At 38.9% G+C, this 23,429-nt stretch overlaps 1 long non-coding RNA gene across 1 annotated transcript; it reads right to left on the minus strand.

Moving 5' to 3' along the window:
• Nucleotides 1-9,005: 9,005 nt before the first annotated feature.
• Nucleotides 9,006-15,262, minus strand: LOC141730472 (uncharacterized). The gene is made up of 2 exons (XR_012581988.1): nt 14,725-15,262; nt 9,006-9,065 (listed from the first exon to the last, which is right to left on the minus strand). It is a non-coding gene; the product is annotated as an uncharacterized LOC141730472 (long non-coding RNA).
• Between the last annotated feature and the right edge of the window lie 8,167 nt (nt 15,263-23,429).

Genomic DNA, 23,429 nt, shown 5'->3' on the forward strand with positions numbered 1-23,429 from the left:
TTCAACAAGATCACCTTTCTAATGTAATTGGATGAGAATATAATTTTTTTTTTTGCCATAATAGGAAAGGAGTAGGGCAGCAGTTTGTCTTATAGGTCTTGGTGACAAAAGAGTATTTTAAATGCTTGGTCTTTTGTTCCATAATGAGTGAGAAACAAGAGGTTTAACACTTTAACAGAGCTAGTAGTAATAGCAATTAAACAGCAATTTTATTAATCCCCCAACCTTTCTGTTGGAATCAAAAACTTAATCCTGGTCCTAAACTAATATGATTGTGTCGTGAATGTGTACCTCTCTCTGTCTCCTGTCAGGTGCACAGAACTCCCCTTGCTCCCCTTGTCTTGGCCCTCCTAAGGACCTCATTGCTGCCTCTACCTCTGTGTCAGCCTCCTTCATAACATTCCTAACAGCTGACACCTGGAAGGTTTGTTCTGCTGCACTTGTTGCCAGTGGCAGCATTTCTGCCTCTCAGCTTCGCTGGTCCCACAGCTCTGGGGCTGCCCTGCCTTTGGCTGTGCTTGGCTTGGCCTGGCCTGGCAGAGCCCCCCAGTTGTGCCCAGGTGCCACAAGGCTGGGAGGCTGATGCACCTGCTGCTTGCCTGCTCTCAGTGCTACAGTCATAACCACAGGCAAATATATCAGGGTTAAATGAATAAAATTATCACAGCAATTCCGTGGGTCAATAAAAGAAAGGATAGAGTTGAACACATGGCTCTCAGGAAAGTTTTGGGACAGGAAAATTTGTCTAGGATTGCGAAGGTTCCAAGAGATTCTTTCACTTATGAATTCTTACTTCAGTAAGAAAATTTGGAATTTTCATACCTAACTGAATTTAAGTTTTACTAAATTCCAGATTTGTATCTTAAATATAAAAATCACAGCTTAAGAATTTAACATTTGGATTACTGTTTTTATATTAAAAAGTCAGAAAAAAAGAGATAGATTTACATGTATTTCCCACTAACATATTTTATTGAAAACAAATTCTTAAAATATTTTCAACTGCAACTTTTGCAATTTTAATCAACTTTAGTCAGGGTCATTCTGTAATCTAAATTTTTAGGCAAAATTATTTTTTTCATTCAGCACTTTAAATGGAAATCTAGAACACTTACATCTCAGCAGTAACCCAGAAGAGATTGCTTGTTGATGTTTGGGTTAACGGGAATAAAACATGCAGAATGTTTTGCCCTAATTGGCTGGGTTTGTACTAACACATGTGTGCTACAATGTTCTAAAATATCTTACCACAATTCTTAAATACACTTCAACAAATCTGTTTGAACTCCACATTTCTGCTGCAGGCAGAATAGTGGCTGTTGGTTTTGTGTTTGACTCCCAGCTCCTTGCCAGGCAGATTTCAGATTTCGGGAAGTGTCCTTCACGCCAATACCTCCCGCTCCCAGACCCAGCTTTGGGGACAGTGGGAAATTCTCTGTCAACACACGGACAACCAAGGTGCAGAACCCACTCCAGAAGGCTGAGGTGAGGACCTGGACCTGTAACAATAGCCCGTGTGCACTCATGTTGGTGTGCCAGGGTACCTTTGTCTGTGCGTGGCTTTCACTGGTTACTTTAATAGCTAGTACTGGTTTTCCAGAGAATGGTTTATTTTTATGCCCTTAGAACTTTTCTTTTAAGAGTTCAGGGATTGTGATGTAATGCAGGACTTTAAGTATGTGTTTCATTCAGCACCCAAAATTAAAGCTACTCACATGGCTTAATTCTCTTCCAGTCACAATCTTAGCCTTTTTGGAGTATTAAATTAATTCAAACAAAGCTGGAGAAACCTGAGTGAGAGGGACCTGTTTTGCACAGCCAGTGATGTCCTCAAGCTAAGTAGCTTGTATAGGTGCTTTTTCCTTATGTAGATATTTTTAAAGCAGAATCTGTTTTCCTTCTGGCAGAATCCAGTTAGCAACCAGTGTATTTACAGTTTCAGCTTGTGAGAAACAAGGCTTACATCTATTAAATTTGTATCTCTCTTTACTCATGTGGTTTCCCCTTGAAATCTAATGAAAACATCCTTTAAACTTTATTGTAAAGATTGAACTTTAATAGAGAGATACTGAATTTGAGTCTTCATGTAGCAGAACTCAACACCTGGAGAGTAACATCACCAAATGTTCACAAAATTGGTGAATATAAGAGCAGTAAAAACCATCAGTATTCAATTGAGCACAGTAGCACAGCATTGTCTAATGCAATAAGAAGCCAGTTGGGAAAATACATGTCCAATTTTTTTGGTATTTGGAAACAGAAATGCAATGGTAAGAGCTGAGTTTCAAATGTCTTTCTCAGCGTAAGAAAAGGAATGATAAAACAGGGTTGAGAAATCTCCTGCTGACTTTCAAATGTAGGTGTACAGGGGAAATATATCTGCTTGACCAATGACCTTACCTCTCTATACACACCAAAAATTGATCCTGAGATATCAGCACATATTCCCAAATTTGTCGAAAACAATTTCTGGGGCTTATATTTTACTCTTAAGGAGATATTAAAAATGTATGTTCTAAGCACTTCTGTAGCACTCAACCAGGATGTTGTCAATGCCATCATTTCATGGCTTAGGCCAGTCTTGTATGACTTGTCAATATTCCTGCTTCAAAATCTCCTTCACTGAAAGTAGCTGCAGCTCTGGCAGGGTTAGTAAGGCTGGATGCCAATGCTGGGTGACAGGCAGTCAAATGTCAGAATAGCCCATAGCCACCACTGACTTCCATCAAGAGAAGATTGATGCCAGGTTGTAGCTGTGTTTTCCAGCTACCAAGAACTCCTCAATTAGTGAGCAAATTGCAATCTGGTAGAAAAGAAAAAGAGTCAAGTTAATGGATCCTTCTTTGTTAGACTACTGCTGTGTCTCCACTTCTGCTTCCTGCTAAAACACATGCTTGAAAATTGCAAGCCAATACACACATTTCCTTAAAAGCTGAGCATATTTTGTGCTGTGAATAGAATAACAATTCCTCCTGCTTCCTGTCCCAACAGCCCCAAACAAACAAACTTTTTCTCCTCCTTCAGCAGCCTCTATTGGCACTTGTGAGGGGAAAAAAGTTTGTACAAAATCAGTCGTAGATTGCAAGAACATAGATATTTAACCTAAACCCCAAGTGTGAGATAACCCAACCCAGCTGCCAGCCAAGTGCTGAGAGGGGTTACAAACACATCGAGGATGAAGAAGTGATTGTGGGACTATAATGCCAGTATATAACTAGGAGAGGAAATCAAAAGCAATTATAAGATATCTAGAATATTGCTATCTTTTTAATAATATTTATTTAAGATAATTCCTTAAGAGTAGGCCAGCTGAAGCATAATCATCCTTACTATTCACCCTATGCAAGCAGGTGAGAAGGAGCAGCTCTGGTACTTTTCCAGAGTGTAAAATCTGTGCTTGGCTGTATCTTCTGCAGCACCTTCAGAGGAGTGTGTTGACCAACAGAAGTCAGATGAGATAGTTGTGGGTTCCCTCTCAGTCACCTCAGACTCAGTAGGTCAGCTGTGCAAAGCATTTACAAGCTTTCCTCCAAACTGCCAAACACCTGGATAGTAGAAAACCACAATAATAAAAAATATATAAAGTAAAGCAAAAAAATTATTGAAAATGTGAACAAATAAATTATTGCATGTGAATAATTTGTCCCAAGGCACCTGCTAACATGGTGATTATTCTTCACCAATCATAGAGCACCTGAAGGCAACAGAGCTTCTTTTTCATATAGGCACAGCATTTTTTTTTTTTTTGAACCTGCTTTTTTCTGCATTTATTTTAGAGATTAGGTCTCCTGTTCCCATTGTCCTTTTGCTTGTAGGCAGCTTGACCACCAGTGCCAACAGCTGCTGCTGCAGGGAGGCTTCCCAAGAAGAGCCAGAGGGGAGAGGTGGAGAGCTGTGGCTGAGGAATGGGGTTGGGGTCTGGGTAAAGCCCTTGCTGTGGGCAGGACTCAGACGAGCGTTTCCCTGTAAAAGCCAAAGCTGGGCCACAGCACCAATTCAGGGCACGTGTCAGCAAATCAGGATGTGGCAAAACTGACCTCAGGGCCACTGAGATGTGGCCCAGACAGCAGTAAAGCAAATGCCATCTCAATCTTCCATGGAATTCAACAGGCTGGATAAGTTTCATGGTCCAAACTTGATCCAGAGGTGGCCTAAACCATGATCTGCTTCAGGTTTTGTGAGATTCTCTGTAGCTGAGACAGTCTGAGCATCTACAGAGGATTCTTTCAATAGACTGCTGCTTGTAGTTTTTCACTGGTTTGAAAGGCTCCAACAGAATGATGGAATTTTGGGCAGACTTCTGGCAAAATGTACATGTGTAAGAAAAGCATAACTCCTTTGGGACTGCACATTGCATATTGCCATGATCACTAGTGCGGGCTGCATCTGTGCAAGCTTGGATGCAGGAATTCACTATTTTATTATCTTATTGTTGTGTCTGGAAAACATTAACAGGTATTTCTTCTCCCAAGGACTGTATTTAGCACCAGAAACTCATTTTACCACAGGAGAAGGGAACAGGTCAATTATTATACTCCCTGTGGTAAGTAAACTGATTTTGTTTCATTTTTGGTTCCTAATATTGAAATCTGAGTAGTGCTCACATGTGTGGGAGCTTCCATAAAGACAAGGATACCTTACATATATACCCCACTGAATCCATTTCCCAAATTCCACCATATGTCATCTTTATTTCTTTTGCAAAAGTAATGGTTTTACTTAGATTTTACTGTCTCTTACTCCTGTACCAACACCATCACTTACAGTAAAGCTCAGTATTTGGATATACAAATTCTGATATGTAATGTGTGTTGAAGACACATTTTGAATAAAAGAAAAAGAGGTCAGCTAATCATTTAAGTCTCTTCATGACCACAGCACCTAAGTCTTCATTAAGGCAACAATTTGAAATGTGCTGTATATTTTTACTAGGTTTTCCTGATCATGAGGAAAATGTTGTACACCTTAGAAGTTAGTGAGCCTTTTCATTAGTAGCAATAAAGAAATTGCAACTATCTAAATATATTTATGAAAAAACACACATAAAATTTTCCAGTGAAGTGAAGCAGAGTTGCACGACAAAGCAGAACTTTCTTATATCATTATATAAGAAAAGAATTTAAATTAGTAAAACTTGTTTAGACGCTTGGGTGACCTCTGCAAAAACCTGCCATTGCCATAAAACCGTCTAGCCTTGGCTGTTCCTAGGGAATGGGTGGTGCTGGAAGGTGCCACAGCGGCAGCGTTCCCCATCAGCCCCCTTGCCATCCGTCACTCAAAGCTCCTGCGTGGCCGGCTGTTGACGAGTGAACTGAGGAGAGATGAGATGCAAGTTACTGGTTTTACAAATGAAGAATGAAATTGGATGCATTTCGCCCACTTTGCAATCAGCCATTATGTATATGCTTAGATTGGAAAACTAATCTGGTAGTTTTCACATCCAATCATATTAATGAAGTAGCAGAATTACTTGTGTGATTCTGTACTACAGTCAATTTAGTAAATAGATATGAAGGAGAATAAAATACGTAAATTTTTATAATACTCTTATAATTCTGTAGGAATTAAACCAGTAAAAAATGTAGATTGAACTTTGTTTTAATTGGTTTATGTTTAAAGATTCTTTGATCAGCGATAACAGTAATATGTATTAACATGTTGCATTTTAAAGTGACGCTGCCTTTCATTAATCAAGTGTCTGTATGGTTGATTAATTTGAACAAGGTTTAAATTGCTATGAAAATTTATCATTCATAGCCATGATCTCCATTTACATATATGTTAATTATTGTAAATGTAATCTTTTTCTGAATCCTCTGGGCTGCATACTAAAAAGACACAGTGATCACAGGGAGTGACTACTTTTCTATTACAAAGTGAACTCTTACAGTATTCAGTAAAGTCTGTTTCAGTTGTCAAAGACAGACTCAAAACATTAAAACATTTTATGCTAAAGGCAAGTTCAAATACTGTAGATGCTATTTCCTTTTCAAATTATTTCTTTATTCAATGGCTGGAACATTTAAGAAAATGAAACTAAGCGCTACCAGCCACTATAAAATTAAGTTCTGTCTCTATGGGCTTTTTTTCCTTGCTACTCTGAGACTTTCTCATAGTAGCTACATTATTAATAATCATGAGAGTGGGGTTTTCCATATGTCTTTTGAAAAGAGTGACTTGAAGAAGTTACTAAGCCAAAAGAACTCTTTGTAGAACAATTAGACTGAGTTAAATTGCATAAGACAGACATCACCAAGGTTTATAGTCTTTTAGCATGACATAGAAAAAAATCTCTTCACACTGGCTGTAAAATAGCTGTACCAGAGCTCCTCACACACACCACACTGATGCATGTGCTTAATGCAAATAAACACACTTACTGCGCTCTCTTCAAACTCTCTGGCTCAAGGAGATGACAGTCATTTGTCTAAAACTTATTACATTTGACACAGTCAAGAATTTTATCAAGGTTTAAAGAGAGAAGGTGTTTCACAGAACATCTCCTGCAATATTACAGAGAAAAAATGCATTGGCAGGAAATGGATTTCAGATACAAAGCATAAAATAGTTCTCTTTCAACAAACAACTACTACAGCTTTTATTAAAAAATGCATATCAATAGAAACTAATTATTGCCCATTAAATTACACTCTGGGTGTATTGCTATTAATTCCTTTTTTGCATTCACAGAAACTGACATTAGCTTCTTTTTTTCTTCTTTTTTTTTTTTTCTTGAAATATCCAGGCAGATTTTATTCAGAAATGACTTTAAAAATATCAGAATTGCAAGCAGTGATGTGACCAGACCCTGTTCCAGGAAATATTTCAGCATATGCTTATTTTCATCTTTGCTAAGACAGTATATCTTCACTTACTTATCTTTAGTGTATGGCCTGGTTTCTTCTTCCAGAGGGTGTTAAATTGTTCCTTACACTTTTTTTACTTGTTTCCAAACTGGTTTTGTTATTTTTAAATTTTTTTAAATGAATCTTTTATTACATAATTGAAAAAAGAACCCCTCCTAGGTGCAAATAAAAATTTCCTTTATTTTCATTATTTTTTATAATTTTATGTTTAAATGGTTCATATTTACATAATATATGCACTGCAGGACCAGCCTCATTTCTCAGTCACAATTTAATGCAATTAAAATGTTTATGTGGAAGCCTTTGCAAGCATAGCACCTTTGTACTACCTGACTGAGCAGTTTTAAAGATACTTAATTTGCAGTTTTCTCTTAGACAGCTTGATAATGAAATATGTTTTTGTGTTTTGGGTCCCAAGTCTGTAAATGGATAAGATTGATGTGAAAATCACATAAATCTTTTGGCATAAGCACGCACACAGATTTTGGAGAGTTGCAGCCAATATCTAGAAGAAAGTATTCCTAAACACATATCTTAATGCAGAGTTTTGGTGTAAAATTTTACAAGATCTGAATGGTTTGCTGAATTCTGAGCTGAAAAAGGTCACTTTTTCCCTCCCCCATAGTCATGGTGGCTATCCTGTCATTGTATCTTTTGGGACAAATTATTTGAAATTCATGGTTATCTGAATTGCTTTTTTCTCCCATAAGTCTGAAATATGCGCAGTATTCACATTTTGAAGAGATTTTGGTGCTGTTGGATGGAGCTGTGTGTCTGCAATGGTACCCTGGGTGTTGGTACACTAATAGGGGATACACAGTTTGTACACAGATAGAAACACACACACACACACATATATATATATATAGCAGCTGCTATATATAAGTCTGGGAAGAAGCATAAAGCAGGGTTTGTTCACAGTACAGGAATAGGGATGCACACAAGCAAACAGTTCAGCAAGTGAAGAAGAGAAGATTACCTTTCCATAAGGCATGTTATCACAACTCACTGCTGTGAAACGTACAGAGGCCAAAATTACAAGGGATTTAAAGAAAATTACATTAATTCATAGAAGAAAAGACAAAATCTTAGAAGTTGTTCGAAATATTTCTAGGATTTTTGGTTTAGCAAGCCTTTGAATAGTTGTTGGGGGCTGGAAGGATATGCCAGCTTGCTGAGCAAACTAAACCATTGGGTCTCTGCAGTTGTTAGATTTGAATTTTATTTATATATTTACTAAATGAAGAATTTGGTTTGTGTTTGTTTGTTTAAATCACTTATGATCAAATGTGATATTTGGGAAATTTTATTCAAACAAATATACTTCTTCCTAGAAAACAATTTTTTTTTCAGCTGAAAGTTTCTAAAATATGGGAGTAAAATATTAGTGTTTTCAAGCCTGTTCAACAGGCTTGAAAAACTTTGGATCGTTTGGTAGAAGCCCTGTGAATTGAGAATAAATTTAAGCAGAGGCTTACAATAAAGTACCAATTTTACTTGTAGTAATGTCTGACTCTCAATTTTGCTGACATGTATGTGTGTTTGTGTCTGTGTATTTCAGAGGATACACTGTACACTTTGGTTGATAAATCTGTAGTCAACTCAAAGGATATAAAAACACAGCATGTTTTAAATAGATGTACAGGAAAACCAAGGTCTGAATTATTTTTTGTGGAATAAGTCTGGGTTTTAGTTTATAGAGGTGGTGGGACAGTGATATTGACTTACATAGTTAAGCAAATGATTCAATTTCAAAGCCTGTATATGATTTTTTTTTATCCTGCAGACAGAAGCTGATGGAAGCATCCAGGTGATTTCTGAGTTTAAGGTAAACAAGCCCAAAACAATTTTGATATTTAGGATAATTTGTGGATGTCTGTTTGGAGCCTAATATAGTCTCATAGCAAGGGGGAGTAAGAAGCAAAAATGAGTATACAGTTCAGCTGTGCATGTATTCTGTCACAAAATATTTCTTCAGTTAAAATACAGTCAACTTACAATTTTCTGTACCTGCATTGCATAGTTTTCATCCACAGCAGCCCCAATAACTTAGTCCAGACTGTGATCCATGACAGAAGCTGCCATTTGAAGAGGGATTGGTATATTGGAGGTGGACTTGTGGAAAACTGAGCCTTAACAAAGGTGAAGGCGACCCCATCAAGTTTTTTTTTGCTTTCTGTGCTAGAGAAGGAGAAGTTACTGGAAGGAGGAAAAAAAGAAATTATGTGAGGGATTAGGACATCTGCAGCATCCTTTTTAATGAAAAGAAGCAGGGTAGGTCACACGTGCCTCTACCAGAGAAAGGCAAGGAGTAAGATGAAGTTTTACATGCATTGCTAAATACATGGGGACAAAGCACCATATGAAAGAGGCAATACATAAAAGGAACCTGTCAGACCTCATGGTAGCCTCAGTGAAGAAGTGTTGGTGTGAGCTGGTGCCCACCTAATTGGTGTGAGTGGCAGATAACCCTGGGAACTAGAGCATCTGAGGAAAAACAGATTATTTATGGGAGCAGGTTAAAATTTACCATGTAGGGCTGCATCAGGCTGCAGCTCCATGCCTGCTTTACACCACTTCCAAAGCCCTTCCTGCAGCTGTGTGCTTCACCTTTCCTTAGTGCTGAGCTAGCAAGACTGGAGCTGTGGGAGGAGAGGAGGGAGAGGACGGTGCTGAAATCGGAGGGGCCAGTAAACACCTGAGCGGCTGGAATGTGCTCTCTTGGCTGGAGAACAAGCATGGCAAGCAAGGAGGTATGTTCATCTCCTCAACCCATTGGTTCTATATCTCCTGGGGCCTCCAAAGAACCCTTTGAATGTACTTACTTGAAAAATACTGTGCTGAAACAGTTACTATGTTAAAAGTGGGTTTTTTTCCTAATTTTCTGTTTTTAAGATAGAATCTACTTTAGCTCATATAAGAATTTGGGCCTTGTTTTAAAATCTAAATGCAATAAACCTAATTAATCTGTTTATGTATATCCCTATGAAATGGGGAAAAAAAGAAAAAAAAATCCATCATCTGGATTCTAGGTAATCCATGTAACATTTAAAGATAAATTACTTTCAAGACCATTTCTTTTGTTTAATAGAAAAGGATGCTGCTTTCTGTGATTTAATCTGAATAAACATCTCCATTGTTTCTGTCAGCTAATGATCACTTCCAACATTTTCTTGACCAATTTGTTTTCCCAAAGGGAAAAATAAAAAAATATTTAGCAACAGAAATCAGCAGAGGGTTTACCTATTTCACCTCTTTAAAGCCTAATTTCTCCTGTTGAAGGGTAATAGTCTCAGATTTCTAATACAACCCAAAAATTGGATTGCTTTGGCCTTGTCCCAGACTCTGAGAGAGTTATCACCTGAGCTCGAGTGCGCCCATGCTGCTGCCCATGCACCGCATTTGGCTGCGGGAGGGTGCGGTTCTGCCACGCTGGGCAGCTGCACAATTGGGCCCTCACAAGAGAAATGACTCTGGTGGGCAGCCAGGAAGAGCAAACACCGGGAGCTGCAGCTCCAGCCCCACGGTGACACAGTGCTCAGCCCTGCTCTGGTCGCTCAGTGCTGTGTGGGAGCCTCCAATGCCCCCAGCGCTCCGAGGGATGGAGCCAGCGGCAGAGCAGGCCGGGCATGCACCAACACCAAAACAAGCCAGCCTGGGCCAGCTGCAGGCCAGATCACCTGGAGAGTGTCCTTCCAATAAGGACTCGCAAGCTTTCAGATTTTTATTCAGATTATTTGCACTTGCAGGCAGTAATAAGAGAATTAGTTTTGTCTTCTGCTGGTATTTAATTTTTTCCTATATACCCACATTTTCCAAGAAGATTCCCTTTCCCTCCCAAATAATAATAAAATCTCAGTGCATTGTTGAACCCTACTTTACATATTTTTCTCTTCTAGGACATCTGTACTCTGCATACTTTTGCATTCTCCCCTCACCCTTTTCTTCTCAGCTGCTCCATGTTTTTATGTCTCTCAGGAGGGGTTAATTCTTTACAGCTGCGTCCTGCTTGCCAGGAGTCTCACATGTGCAAATTATTAATCTTTTCTATTGCTACAGTAACTCCCAAGGCTTTAAACACCCCCTACCTAAAACTGGCCCTTTTCCAAAAAAACTTTTCATATTCCCTCACTGAAAGATAATTTGGTCCCCTGCAGGGTTTGCACTGTTATTTAGCACAATTGCCTAAGTAGAGTCCCTTATTTCCACATAATAATTTACAAATTGGAATTTAATTTAAAAATTTAAACTCCAGAGTATTAAATTTCTCTAGTTGTTGTACAATCGATTTTTTAGTTTGTTTGGGGTTTTGTTTATTTTGGTTTTTTTTTAGAAAATGACATTGTTTTATTCTGTTTTGCTTTTAACCTTCAGTTTTGAATAATGTGTGTATTTTAGTGATTGTAATGATAATGATCTGATATGCAATTTGTAATGTCAACTGGTGCAGCTAGGCTTGCTTTCCATGAAACACAGAAGCTGGTTCTTAAATATGGAATGACTTAGCTGACTAAGCACAGAATGTTCTAAATTTTTATTTAATAAGAGGTCTGGTTATTAACATCTGTTTGGCCCACTTATGTTTTCAATTTGTGATATTAATTCGATGCAGTTGCCCCATGGTTTATATCAGCAATCAGACAGGGACATATAAATGCAGATATTGTGTGTTTCTCACCAGATACAGGTCTATGCACAAATAGAAATCCACGGGTTGTGTGCACACATCTCTGTGTCTACAGGCGTACACACACATTGTTTTGGCCTGGGATGACTGATGAGCTGGCATTTTTTTCTACCCTCTGTCTTTCTCTTTCTGATGTGTTCTCCTGATTTCATATTTATTTCTCAGCTATTGATTGGATATCATTATGACACTTCCAAGCTTCCAAATAAATAATTTATTTTGAAAGTTAGATATGTCATAATAAAGCATTAAGACACTCCAGGCAGTGTATTTCTGGTTGATTATATACCTCCAGTGGTATTATAAGGCACAGGCAGAGGACTGAATGATTTTAAACACCTGACAAGTGCAATAATCCCCAAGAAGTGCATGGCCTGCAGCATCTTAGTGCTGTTATGAAACAGAATTTATAAATAAAAATAAGAAGAACAGCCAAACCTATTTATTTGTGGGGCATGACGACTCTAGAATGTCATCACTAAGGACCAATCACTAACTTTGGTTTGCACTGATTAATGTAGCATTCATTTCCTAGCATGAACAATAAACCCAAATATTCCTAAGAAAACATTAAACAGCTTTGAGTTTAATGTGTGCAAAGGAAATGTAAAGGTGGTTTAGTTGCAAGGCAGACACATGATCTGTTTAATATATACAGAAGGCCTCCCTGCAGGCCAATTAAAAAACCTTCCAAACAATGCTGACTATTAATTCACACAGTATTTATAACTCAAGTGAGTTAAATTTTAGCATCTCAGTGAAGAGCTCTGTAAGGAGGAGAAATAGATTTCATTAGGACAATAACCAGATATGAATTGTGTTTTGTTCTGTGAAGTAAATTTTAAACAAACCTTTTAACAGCAAAATAATCTACTGTTTGTAGATTATTTTCTCATTAGGAATAAAAATCCTGATAAAGAAGTCTACTTCTGAAAACCTAATACATGTAGCTTATAAAACTGAAACTCTAAGAAGATGCTGGAGAATGTAGTGGTATCATCAAAGCTGTAGTTGAACAAATACTATCATAAAGAGCAGTTATAAAGAAGTGTTTTGTTTTATTTGTTTTTCTGTTGCACTTATAAAAATAGAGCTTCAGAAATGTCATAGTTAACACATTTAACTGCTGGACATTGAAAATCTTCCTTGTGATTCACGGACTGAGACTCAGTGTAATCAAGGGCTCTTCTATTCTTGTGCATAAGCACAAACTGGAGTAACTTTCCTCTTTAACTCTGTAGCAGGGGAAATATGCTCAGGTAAAGGGGATCACCCTTAAAATAACAGGGGAGGTCTGTGATAGAGGTGAAAGCAGGGAAAATGTTCTGTGCTTCTGTGTGGCAAATAACTTATATCTTGAAGAAAGAGAAATCTTTTTGCATTATTTTACCCTGCTCAGCACTGGAGCTTCATTGTCTTATGGAGATCACAGAATCATTAGGGTTGGAAAAGATCCCTAAGGTTGTCAATGCCAACCATTAGCCCAGCCACCACCATGTTCCCTGCTAAACCACATCCCCAGGGCCACATCCACATTCCTCTTGCGCACTTCCAGGGGTGTGAGGTTGTTTTGTCACGTTTACCTGTTCAACAGGTACTGGGAGGGGATGCAGGCGGCTGCTTCTGCCCAGCACTGGGGTTTGCCTCGTCCTGTGCAGGGTCACTGTGGGTGTGGTGGCGTTGTCCTCCTGGGTTAGTGTCTCCCACCCCACAGACACACATGTGCACACCATTTCCTTAGCTTTTTCCAGCCCATAAGATCCAATTAATTGCTTCACATGCTACATTCTTCATAATGAGAGTGGGCCACAAGGACAGTATGCTGGTAAGCTTTTCTGTTCTGAAAGGAAAGTCCATCACTCCCGCAGTGTACCAGTTCAGTGCTGTGAAATAATCCCTGGCTCTTGTTCTACCCTTCCCTTGGGGTATCTGCTCCACTGAATGACCCCATCATGCTCGGTGCATTGAGATTTTGAAACTAGCTGCTAACTACTGTGGATGCATTTCCTGACCTTACTGGTGGGAATTGAACCAAAGTCTCTCAAGTGCTGTAGGATCTAATTAATATGCATCTTATTCCAGGAAAGACTCATTACTTTATAGATATTTATATAAGGGGTATGTCTGCTATAATGGTTAATAACTATGAATAAAGTTTCATTTCTGACAGAGGAATAAAGCTTTTGTTTAGATATGGATTTTTAGTTTTATTAAAAAAATTAGAAAGTATGAATATGATAATCGGGTGAGAGTTCCAAATGGTCACACAAAGTTTTTATTCTTGCCTTTACTACTAGCCGCTATCAACTCTCCTTCCTCACCTAAAATTTAAACAAGAGGTAGGGAAGAACTAATTTAAAAATTAATTCAAAGCATTAGCAAAGGATCCAGAGGGTCTGTGCTGGATATGGAAAACTTGTAGAGTATGAGAAAGTGAAGTGAGTTTTGGGTGACAAGGTATTGAAATAATAAGTGTAAGCAAAGTCCTGTCCTTTCTAAACTGAGAAAGGGCATACCATAGTAACAAAGGCTGCCTATGGATCTGGTCTCCCCTCACGTTTGGAAAGTACAAGGGTTTATTTAGAACCTTTGTAAAGCTACTCTGACATACAGCTTTTATGGCAGCTAAAATTTTTGGCAACACTATAAAGCCTTCGCTCCCCAAAGGAATTAGCTGGTGCTGCAGAGGGGATGAACTCCAGTGGCTGGGCAGACCAGGCACCTCTATTTACTCTCTCTCAGGCTCAACAGGTAGAAATGACAAAATAACCTCAATGCTTCAAAATCACATGATTTCAAAGCAAATTTGGAAAACTTGGAGTCTCAAAATTTTTGGACAACCAAACTTTAATGCTTAGTTATGCTGCACATAATGATTCAGTCATATTGTCAAACCAGAGGAACTGAAATACTGTAAGTGATTGAATGTATTTTCATAGTAACATTTTACCATGGGTATAACTTAACTGTATTTTAACATGCATATGACTTAAGGTTTCCGTGAAGTTCAGTTCTACTGAACTACCTCTATAGAAAATAGTAAGAATCAGAGACAGTGGAAATATGGGGTGCAGTCCTGCAGTGCTTGTCGCCTTGGGACAGTGGTGACAGTACCAGCAGTTTCATTCTGCTGCAATTGCAGGGATTTGTTAATCACTGTATAAAAGTTACCTTTTTGGCCACTTCAGAAAGCAGTGATGATTCTTTCCTCTCATTCCACAGTCCACAGGAACAGAAGTCCCAGGGAGTCCTGGGCAGTTTTTTTGCCATCTTTATCCTGTGGAGAATCACAGCACACATGCAAAGATGATGTGTGAATTCATGAGGGACTCCATGGCATCTGTGAACATCTGTGTCAAGGTATGTTAATTTTTAAATGGCAATTGCTCTATCACTCAACAGCCCTTAGATTTATGCAAAGGAGGGAGTGCTTAGGACGAGGAAAAGCCAGGGAAATAAATGAATGTTTAAGGGAGATTTGTATTTAAAAAAAAAAAGTGTATTTTACAAAATAATAATCCTTGGAGTAACATGACATTCTTGCAATGCATGGTTTGATAAGTAAGGGAAGTTTGAAACTTGGTTTTGTAGGTAGCTGTTGGTTTTGTACTTTGGAAGTGAGCCTTGGAGCACTGTAACTGTGTGTTTGCTCCAAGCCAGCAGTGCTGCTTTTTTGACAAACTGTGGCAATGGCAAATTCACATTCTGAAGATGATTGTCCCAGAGATTCTTTGTCTTTTACTGAGAGATGCCACCCTGGGCTGCTGAACACTTTCTCTTTTTCATGGTCTCCTGTTCTTGTTTGGCCTTGTTCCACGTGGTAATCTGTGTCAGTTCCAGTCTGTGCTGAAACCTTTTCCTACCTCTGTTCATGCTAATCCACAGCAACAAGAGTAGATGGAATGAGCCTGCTCACTCGTGACCAGCTGCACAGGGCTGCACTTCTGGGTTACCCCTCCTCTACTCACCCCAGTCCACACACATGCTCACAGGCACATGCTTGTATTTCTGTGGCACACCCAATGGGAGCTTGTTGAGGCTCACTTAGGAAGCATCACAGGGTTGAATGGACAGATATCACAGCAGAGCTACCTGGTTTATAGCTTTATGTAATCTGAGCTCAGCTATTGGAAATCCATAGCTGCATGCTGTGAGGTAAAGCCAGCAGCATAAGAACACAGGAATGGTCCCGCTGCATTGGGTTAAGGTTCGTCCAGTCCAGCGTCCTACTTCTGACAGTGGATGTCCAGTCAGACAAAGGCAGCATGTTGCTGCCTCTTCCACTCTCCACTTCCAACAGTTTTCAGCTCAGGATATTTCCTGAGCTGGATGTTTCTTGCAGTAAACTCCACAGAATTCTGTGTGTGCTGTCCCAACCCTCCCTTGTGATCTCTGCAGTGAGTTACACAAGTTTGCTCACTCATGCTCAAACTTTCATTCTTGAACTGGATTTTGTTTGTTGCTGCCTACATTTCTGAGAATTGGTGGTGCTATGGGAAACCCTTTCACTCTTTCCTGAATGCTCATGGAGGGACTTGAGCATTCATTCTTAGTTTGCTTTTTCAAGCTGAGGAGTCCTTGTATACCCAGTCCTTTGCACTGATATACAATGTCCTTACTTTTTTCATTTAACCATATCCTCCTGAAGAGAGACTAGAACTGCAGAAATATTAAAAATGCAAGTGAGTCATAGGTTTATTCAAAGGCAGTGTTTGCTTCTGTTTTATTTCTATTCATTCCTAAAAATTCTTAACAGTTTATTTGCTGCTTTGACTGATAATGAGCACTGACCTAATTCTTTCTTGGATCTATAGTATTTTCTACCGTTGAATCACAATTGTCAGTTCAGAACCTATTTGCACATATTTGGAGTTTAGAGTTTTTCCAGTGTGTGTAGCATTCCTTTATTCATAGGGAAATTCATCAGCCATGACATGGACCAGGCATGCAGCCTCGTAGGGTCCCTCCCTGCAATTCCTGGCAGTCAGTCATTGTCCTCTATACCCTATATTTTGTAAATGCAGAACTGTGTTTTGCCTTGATGTAGGTAGTATAGAAGATAAGAAAATCTGTTGCTCTTGTCTACACCCCTTCTTCCTAGATGTCAAATCATGTTCAGCCAGGGTAGTTACAGCCTGCTCTTTACAAGTGAGAAACTGCAGGATGGGATTTGCCATATTCAATTATTTATTGAGTGAAAGATCTTTCTGTGGTCAGTCAGTAGCTATGCATAGGCTGGGTGTCATCTGGCATTTACATTGCAGGATTATGTGTTTGTTTTTAAAGCAAATCTTGGGTATTTTAAAGATGAAAGTACTGTTTCAGCCTCTTCTCTGACACTTATTTCTAGCATTTCCAGTCATTTTAGTTACTTGGAGATGACATCACTTGTTTAACAATAACAAATTGGAGACCATCCTGGGAGTATAACAAATCTATGGAAAGGAGGGGGAATTTCACCCCTAGGTGTTCAAAGTTGATTAGATCTCATTACAGAGTGCCTTAAGTGAAATGGTCTGGAGCTTTGCATTTCTCAGTCTTCAATAGGCTGAAATTTTTGTGTCATAAAACCCACTAGATTTGTGTAGGGACTAATACTCCCTCTACAGAGAGTGAAGCCTTAAAGGGACATTATGTTTGAATTATCTTTCCATCCCTAGTGCTGGTTGTCAGCACTTATATGCTGTAGTGTGGCTTGCTTTCCCTCATCATCCCTTTTTTACAAGAATCCATAGAGGACTTCAGTTTTGGCACCTTTTGCTTGGTACTAAATTCACCTTTAAAAACCATGTCTACACATTATGGGTTCTATTCATGAATGACTAACACCTCATTTGCACTTGAATTTCATTCAGGTTAAATGGAAACACTGTGCAATGCTGTGGAATTTACACAAATTTTATATCCTTGAATACAGATTGCTGGTAATGAAACTGACACTTTGTTGTGCATATTAAAGATGCCCAGAAGCCAAAAGAGGATGGAGAATAGGAGAAAATGCGATCAGATCTGGCCTGAATGAGCAAAGTGCTCTTACAGAGGAGTGGGAAAAGGAAGGAGGAAATCAAAACAATTCTGCAATGAATAGGTGTCCCCTACAGCTCAGGCCTGGGAGCAAATAAAGCTTGGGCTTTTGATGCTGACTGTGTCTGCTTGGACACCTGAGGTTTTCACCCATCTGGGTGCTTGCATTTGTCACTAGGTGGGAATCTGTACTCATCTAAACTAAGTTTCCCACTTCTCATTTGAATTTGGTCTCCCTAGGTGATTGCTGAAGGTGTTTTCCCCCGCCAAGCTTTGTTTGTATCTAAATGTTTTGGGGGGTGTCAGGGGAGGAGAATTCATGAGCATGGAATTTGGAATTTGACTCAAAACCTGCTTTTCTTTCTTGTCCTTTGTGCATTTGGACCACTATGACTTTTCTGCTGAAAATATTAAGCAGAGAGGGCCACTGAATGATCTTTCTTTCATAAGATTTGTCTTCTTTTCCCTTGGCTCATATGATGCCAAGCCCAGTGGCTCACCTGTCTGACATGCACCCACATGTGTGACAGGAATATGAAGACTAATAACTACACAATCCTGTTCTGAAATTTATTCAGAGTAGCAACCAGATGCATGTGATCTGGAGGAAATTACTGCACAACATCCTGTGAGCCAGCCTTATCACAGCCCCCAGAACCCTCTGTGAAAGCTTTTGTCAATAGCCTGTAGGAGGTAAAAGCCTAGTTGCTTGCAAGAATTTCTAAGGTCAGTAGAGATTCTGTGCTCAAGCTACAGAACCTCTGTCTAATGGTGTTACCAAGCAAGTTAAATTTTTAAGAAGAGATCAGAGCAGCAGCAAGGGATGATGTTGGGAAAAATTCTTTTAACTTTAGCTCAATAGTGTATGATCCGTATATCCACAGTCAGTGCTTAGTTTTGTGCCATGCAGTGTTTATTACAAACAAACCTGAGATTTATGTGGCCTTGTTTTAACTCCCTGCATCTAAGACTAATAAGTTTTGTGCCAGCTAACACTTCCTTATTTACTTATTTTAGTGATTAATATGTACTGGCAGATATCTTTTGTTTTGAGAATGAAAATTGTGTGTCAGAGCAAAGAATGATAAGAGAAGTACATTATGACCTGACCACATATTTGAGGTACTCTCAAGGAGAAAAGACTCATCAGAAGATCCAGAACCATTCCAGGATAAATCCATGGAAACATTTAGCATGAGTGCATTATTCAGGAATTGTGATGAATATGTATCAGTTTGAGGAATATAACCTGGTCTTTTAGGCTACTGGGCATGCATGCTTTAAGGAGAATTCTCCGTGCATCCAGTGCTGCTAATAAAGTAATGTCAACTTTCTGACCCAGCAAATTGCTTGGAGGGCTTATTTCACTGTTTTCAGTGACAGTGGCATCTGCCTATGTGTCCAAATGTAATTTTGGGTAACAGCAGCCTTCAGGTACACTTTCCCTACATGACAGAGATCTTGGCTAAAAATTCAGAAGTTTTCTGCTACTGATTGTTAAGCTTTTCTGGTGATTGTAGGTATCTAAAATAACCACTGGAAAGAGCTGGTGACTGCTCATTATTGTTCAAACTGAACTTCCTTGCACCACATAGAAGTTTTCTCATCTCAGAAACTAGTGCAAAGTTTGTCTTCACAGGCACAAATATTAATTAACAAAAGAGAAATCAGGGGAATGTTTAAAAATCTTTTTATTCCCTTGAATACTTATGCCTTCTCTTAAGTCTACACTAGGTCTTTTTTCCATGATACACAATACATCCAATTTTCTCTCCTCACTGGTTAATACATGTGAGAATTATTGTGTGGGAAGGAAAAAAATCTGCTATTTGAATACCAAGTCACAGTAGACAAAATCTGCACTCTGAGTATCTACTCAGGGGACAGGTACTTTCTCCACCTTTCAGAGGTCAGCAATCAACGGTGCAAGTTTTAGGAGTATAAATGATTTTGTATAAGAAATCTTCCTTTATTATTATTTTCTTTTTGTTTCAATTTCCCTGCAGAAATTGATCTGGGTTGCAATTTTAATTTCAGCAGGGCTGCTTGGAAAAGCAAATCTGAAAAAGAGGCTCATAGACTGCATATCATTATTACAAATTCATATTTGGGGTTCGGAATTCTGGCTTCTGCAGACTGCAGAACTGGTATTGCTAGCTGCAATAATACCAAAGTGAGTTGCAGCCTGTGAAGGTAACATGTCAGGCATGTAATCCTGTTCTTCATTTAAAGTTTCTTTCTTCAGGAATATTAAATAAATAGACTATAAACTGTTGAAATTGCCATGCACACTTGGCAGCACCCTGTATGCAAAACAAGCACTGAAGGAGATATACGTGACCCCAGCAATCTCTAAAGTTGCTTTCTAAACAACCCTGAGATATTTGGATCAGCTCCATTAAAGACAGAAAGCATTAGAAGGATAGGAGAACACATCAATATATACAATTTTAAATTATTTTTTTTTCCAAAGAGAATTTGTTTGTATTCTTGCTAGCCTATCATGGTAACCAGCACGCTACCAGTTGTTATAAAAGTGATAACTTGATAAGCTGTTCAAGCCTGATGGTCCTATACCAGGGAGTTGTAAGTTTCAAGGTGCTCCTCTCTATTAAGGCAAAGAATCATGGTCAGCCCAAGTCCAGCTGTCAGCTTCCCCTGTTACCCAGGGCGGTGTGATTGTGCTCCATGGTGATGCACATTGCAATGATTTATATCAAAGCAAGCAAACTTCAAGCTGAATCTGCAAAAAATATAGGGAAGGTCAGTGATAGGAGCTGCTAACATGTTGCAGTTTCTATGAAGCTGCAGAGAAGCCCACTATGAGCACTACAAAGCTGAGAACATTTCCCTAGTCTTTGATTTCTTATTTTTGAAAGGTGAATTTTTGAAAGGTAATGGAGCCAGAAGGTAGCGTAAGACAATCAGGAAATGTTTTAGCAGACAATATCATATATCTGAATAACTTCTATAGCTTTATACTATCTATACATTCCTTTGCTTTGTGGAAAGACAGAGAGCTGCTGCAAATAAAACTAAGGTCTCTAGAGGATAATCATGTAAGACAGTGATTATGCTCTGCAGCATTTATTTACCTGTCTACAATCATAGGCAGGTATTAATGACAACAGAAAAAGCAGGCAATGATAACATCAGATGAAGAAAGTATATCAGCATAAGTGTTAAAATTCCTGACTGGAATCATTCAGTTTTGTGTCAATTAGCAGAGGTGGAAGGGAAAGAAATGCTCTTTTCTTCCTTATTTTGCCATGTTTTAAAAGTAGGACAAGTAAAATATTGTCCAGCCACCCGATCTTCTTAGATGAATTCCGTTGTTGTAAAGTTACACATTTGTGCCTGAAGACCAAAATGACCCTTCGTGCTGTGGATTAAGTGACACAAGACCAAAAACACTTTCCAAGTGCTGTTTCATGATGTGGGGTTCTTATTTCTGGTCTCCACCTTAACTGAATCAGACCAGCAAAATGTGATTTTCCAAATACAACAGGCAGGAAAAGGACAGGAGTTGAGTGGCCTCCATTTCTGCCAGTCTACCCATGTGCACCAGTTCAGCTGTCAGGGACAGCCTCTCTATATCAATCCTTATTAGTGCCCTGACTATTTGAAATGTCATGTTCCTTTTTACATTGCCTCAGTTTCCACCTTTTCTGTGATTTACTACTCAGTGATTCTCTTTCTAACTTCATTTCAAGGCAATATGTCTGCAACTCCTCTGACATTGTCTTCTTGGAGGTGTCTGAAACTTGGTGAATCTCCAGTTTTATTTCTTGCCTAGCTGATCCAGCTCAGAGCTATCATCCATTAGCTTTTTTCCCCCCTCTGAAATGATTCACTTACAAACTTCTTTCCTCTGAATCAGCCATCAGACACTCGAGAGCCCAAGAAGTAGCAGTAAGCTGCTTTTTCTCATTCTTATACCGCTATCTGTATGGTGTAAAATCAGATAGTAAAAAGGGGTGAGGCAGTGGAGGAGGCCTTCATCATGTGCCCTAAAAATCTTTATACCAGAAAACGGTATGAGACTGCAGCACATATTTATTGACACCTTGAATAACTGAATTTATGTTAAAAGTGGATTCTTTACAATGATTCCACCATTATCAGGATTTTTTAAAATGCTGATCTCATATTTTCTTTTGCATTCAAAGGCATAAGAGAGAATTTTGTTGAACTCTAATAAAAAGCATTCTTAGGGCTTGGTATTGCAATTATTGGAAACTGAGGGTGTTAAAAAATGACATGACAGTTCTGTATTAGCTAATGGCATATTTTAGGAATGATTCCTTTTTATTCCATAAAAATCTCAATATTTACCTCTATTCAGTGTTTTAAATGACATGATAAATTATTGAAGCTGTGTTTTTAAAATATGAGATTTTTTTCATACCTTTTATCCTCTGTGAAGTCATGTGCCTTACAGGATTCCTATTGTGATTCCTTGTATCTTTAATATAAACTGTTTCTACCAAGTTTCAAGCAATTGGTCCTGTCAATATTATTTCAGGGTTTGTTGGTTTCAGGAAACAGAGTTATCACTGTGAGAGCATTATTGGTATGCTCATTAGGAGAAAAAAAATGTGCTTTACATCTGTATTTATAAATTATTCTTTGATCAGCCTGTCAGTACTGTACACTTAGAACAGCATCAGAGCACTGAAATAGTAATAATAAGGGGAAATAGCAGTATCACCTTTATCCCTTCTAAAAATAGTGCTGCCACAAACGTTAGAAAGGCAGGGTATGGAAATGCTGCTCGTAGGGAGAGCAGAGCAGCAGCAGGGCTGGAAACACTGGGCTTAGGCTTGCAGGGCTCCTGCCCACAGTTACCTGGAAAAAGAAATAGCCCAGCCCAAAATCTGGTTTAAAAAGTCTGTGTTTAAAAACCAGCGAGAACAGGTCCAGTATCAGCACTGAAAAAAGTGTGAAAAAGCAGCAAAGCCAGCATGAGCAGATGAAGGGTTTCTGAAGGAGCCAGCTAAAGCAAACTGAGAAGTAAATTTACCAACTCTTGACAGTTCTAACTAGAGAGATTTGGAGCAGATAACAAGGAGGTGTTTTTAATATTATTGAAATATATCACAGCAGGAAAGACATTTTGGGAAAATCGGACTCTCCATGCTTCCTTGTCCCCTGCAGAGTGGTTGACATCCAGGGGATAAAGGATGCTGATGGGCTGGGGAAAGGGTGGGGGACCAGCAATGTTCCTTCCTGGTGGAAAAGCAGGCAAAAGCAGTGCCACAGCCAGCCTGTGTGACGCTCTCAGTTCACAGCCCAGGCAAACACCTGCTGAGCAAAGCAGGAATTTCTGGGAGCAGCATTTGCACTGGGCAACTCATGAGCTGATTGCTTGTGTGATGGGAACATGTGGGGGTTTTAATCACATCTAATAACAACACAGCTGCCAAAGGCAAGCAAGGGGAAGGGAATCTGATTCTTCTCCACCCAGCATTGTTGTGAAACTAACTGTCGACTTCCATGCTAATAGAGCCAAAACCAGCAGACCCAGCTTTAAAATGTAATTCTAAGACACAATAGTGTGTTTGGTTTTAGTTTCTTTAATAGCACAGCTAGGAAAGTTGATCCTTCATGGAATACTTTGCTAAAATGAAAAGAACATCAATATTTTTCTTCCAAATAAATACATATTTGAATTTCATCAAGCAGGGTCCTTGCAAAAATAATTACGAAAATAGATATTAGCTGAGCATGAATGAAACTACCCCTTGTTTACCTGAATTAGGAAAAGGATGATTAATGGTAATGAACGTGTTACATTACTCATTTGTCAAAAAAGATCAATAATGTTAAATACCCCAGGAATGTCACAAAGC

Source organism: Zonotrichia albicollis, chromosome 10, assembly GCF_047830755.1.
Source record: "Zonotrichia albicollis isolate bZonAlb1 chromosome 10, bZonAlb1.hap1, whole genome shotgun sequence".
Classification (NCBI taxonomy): Eukaryota; Metazoa; Chordata; class Aves; order Passeriformes; family Passerellidae; genus Zonotrichia; species Zonotrichia albicollis.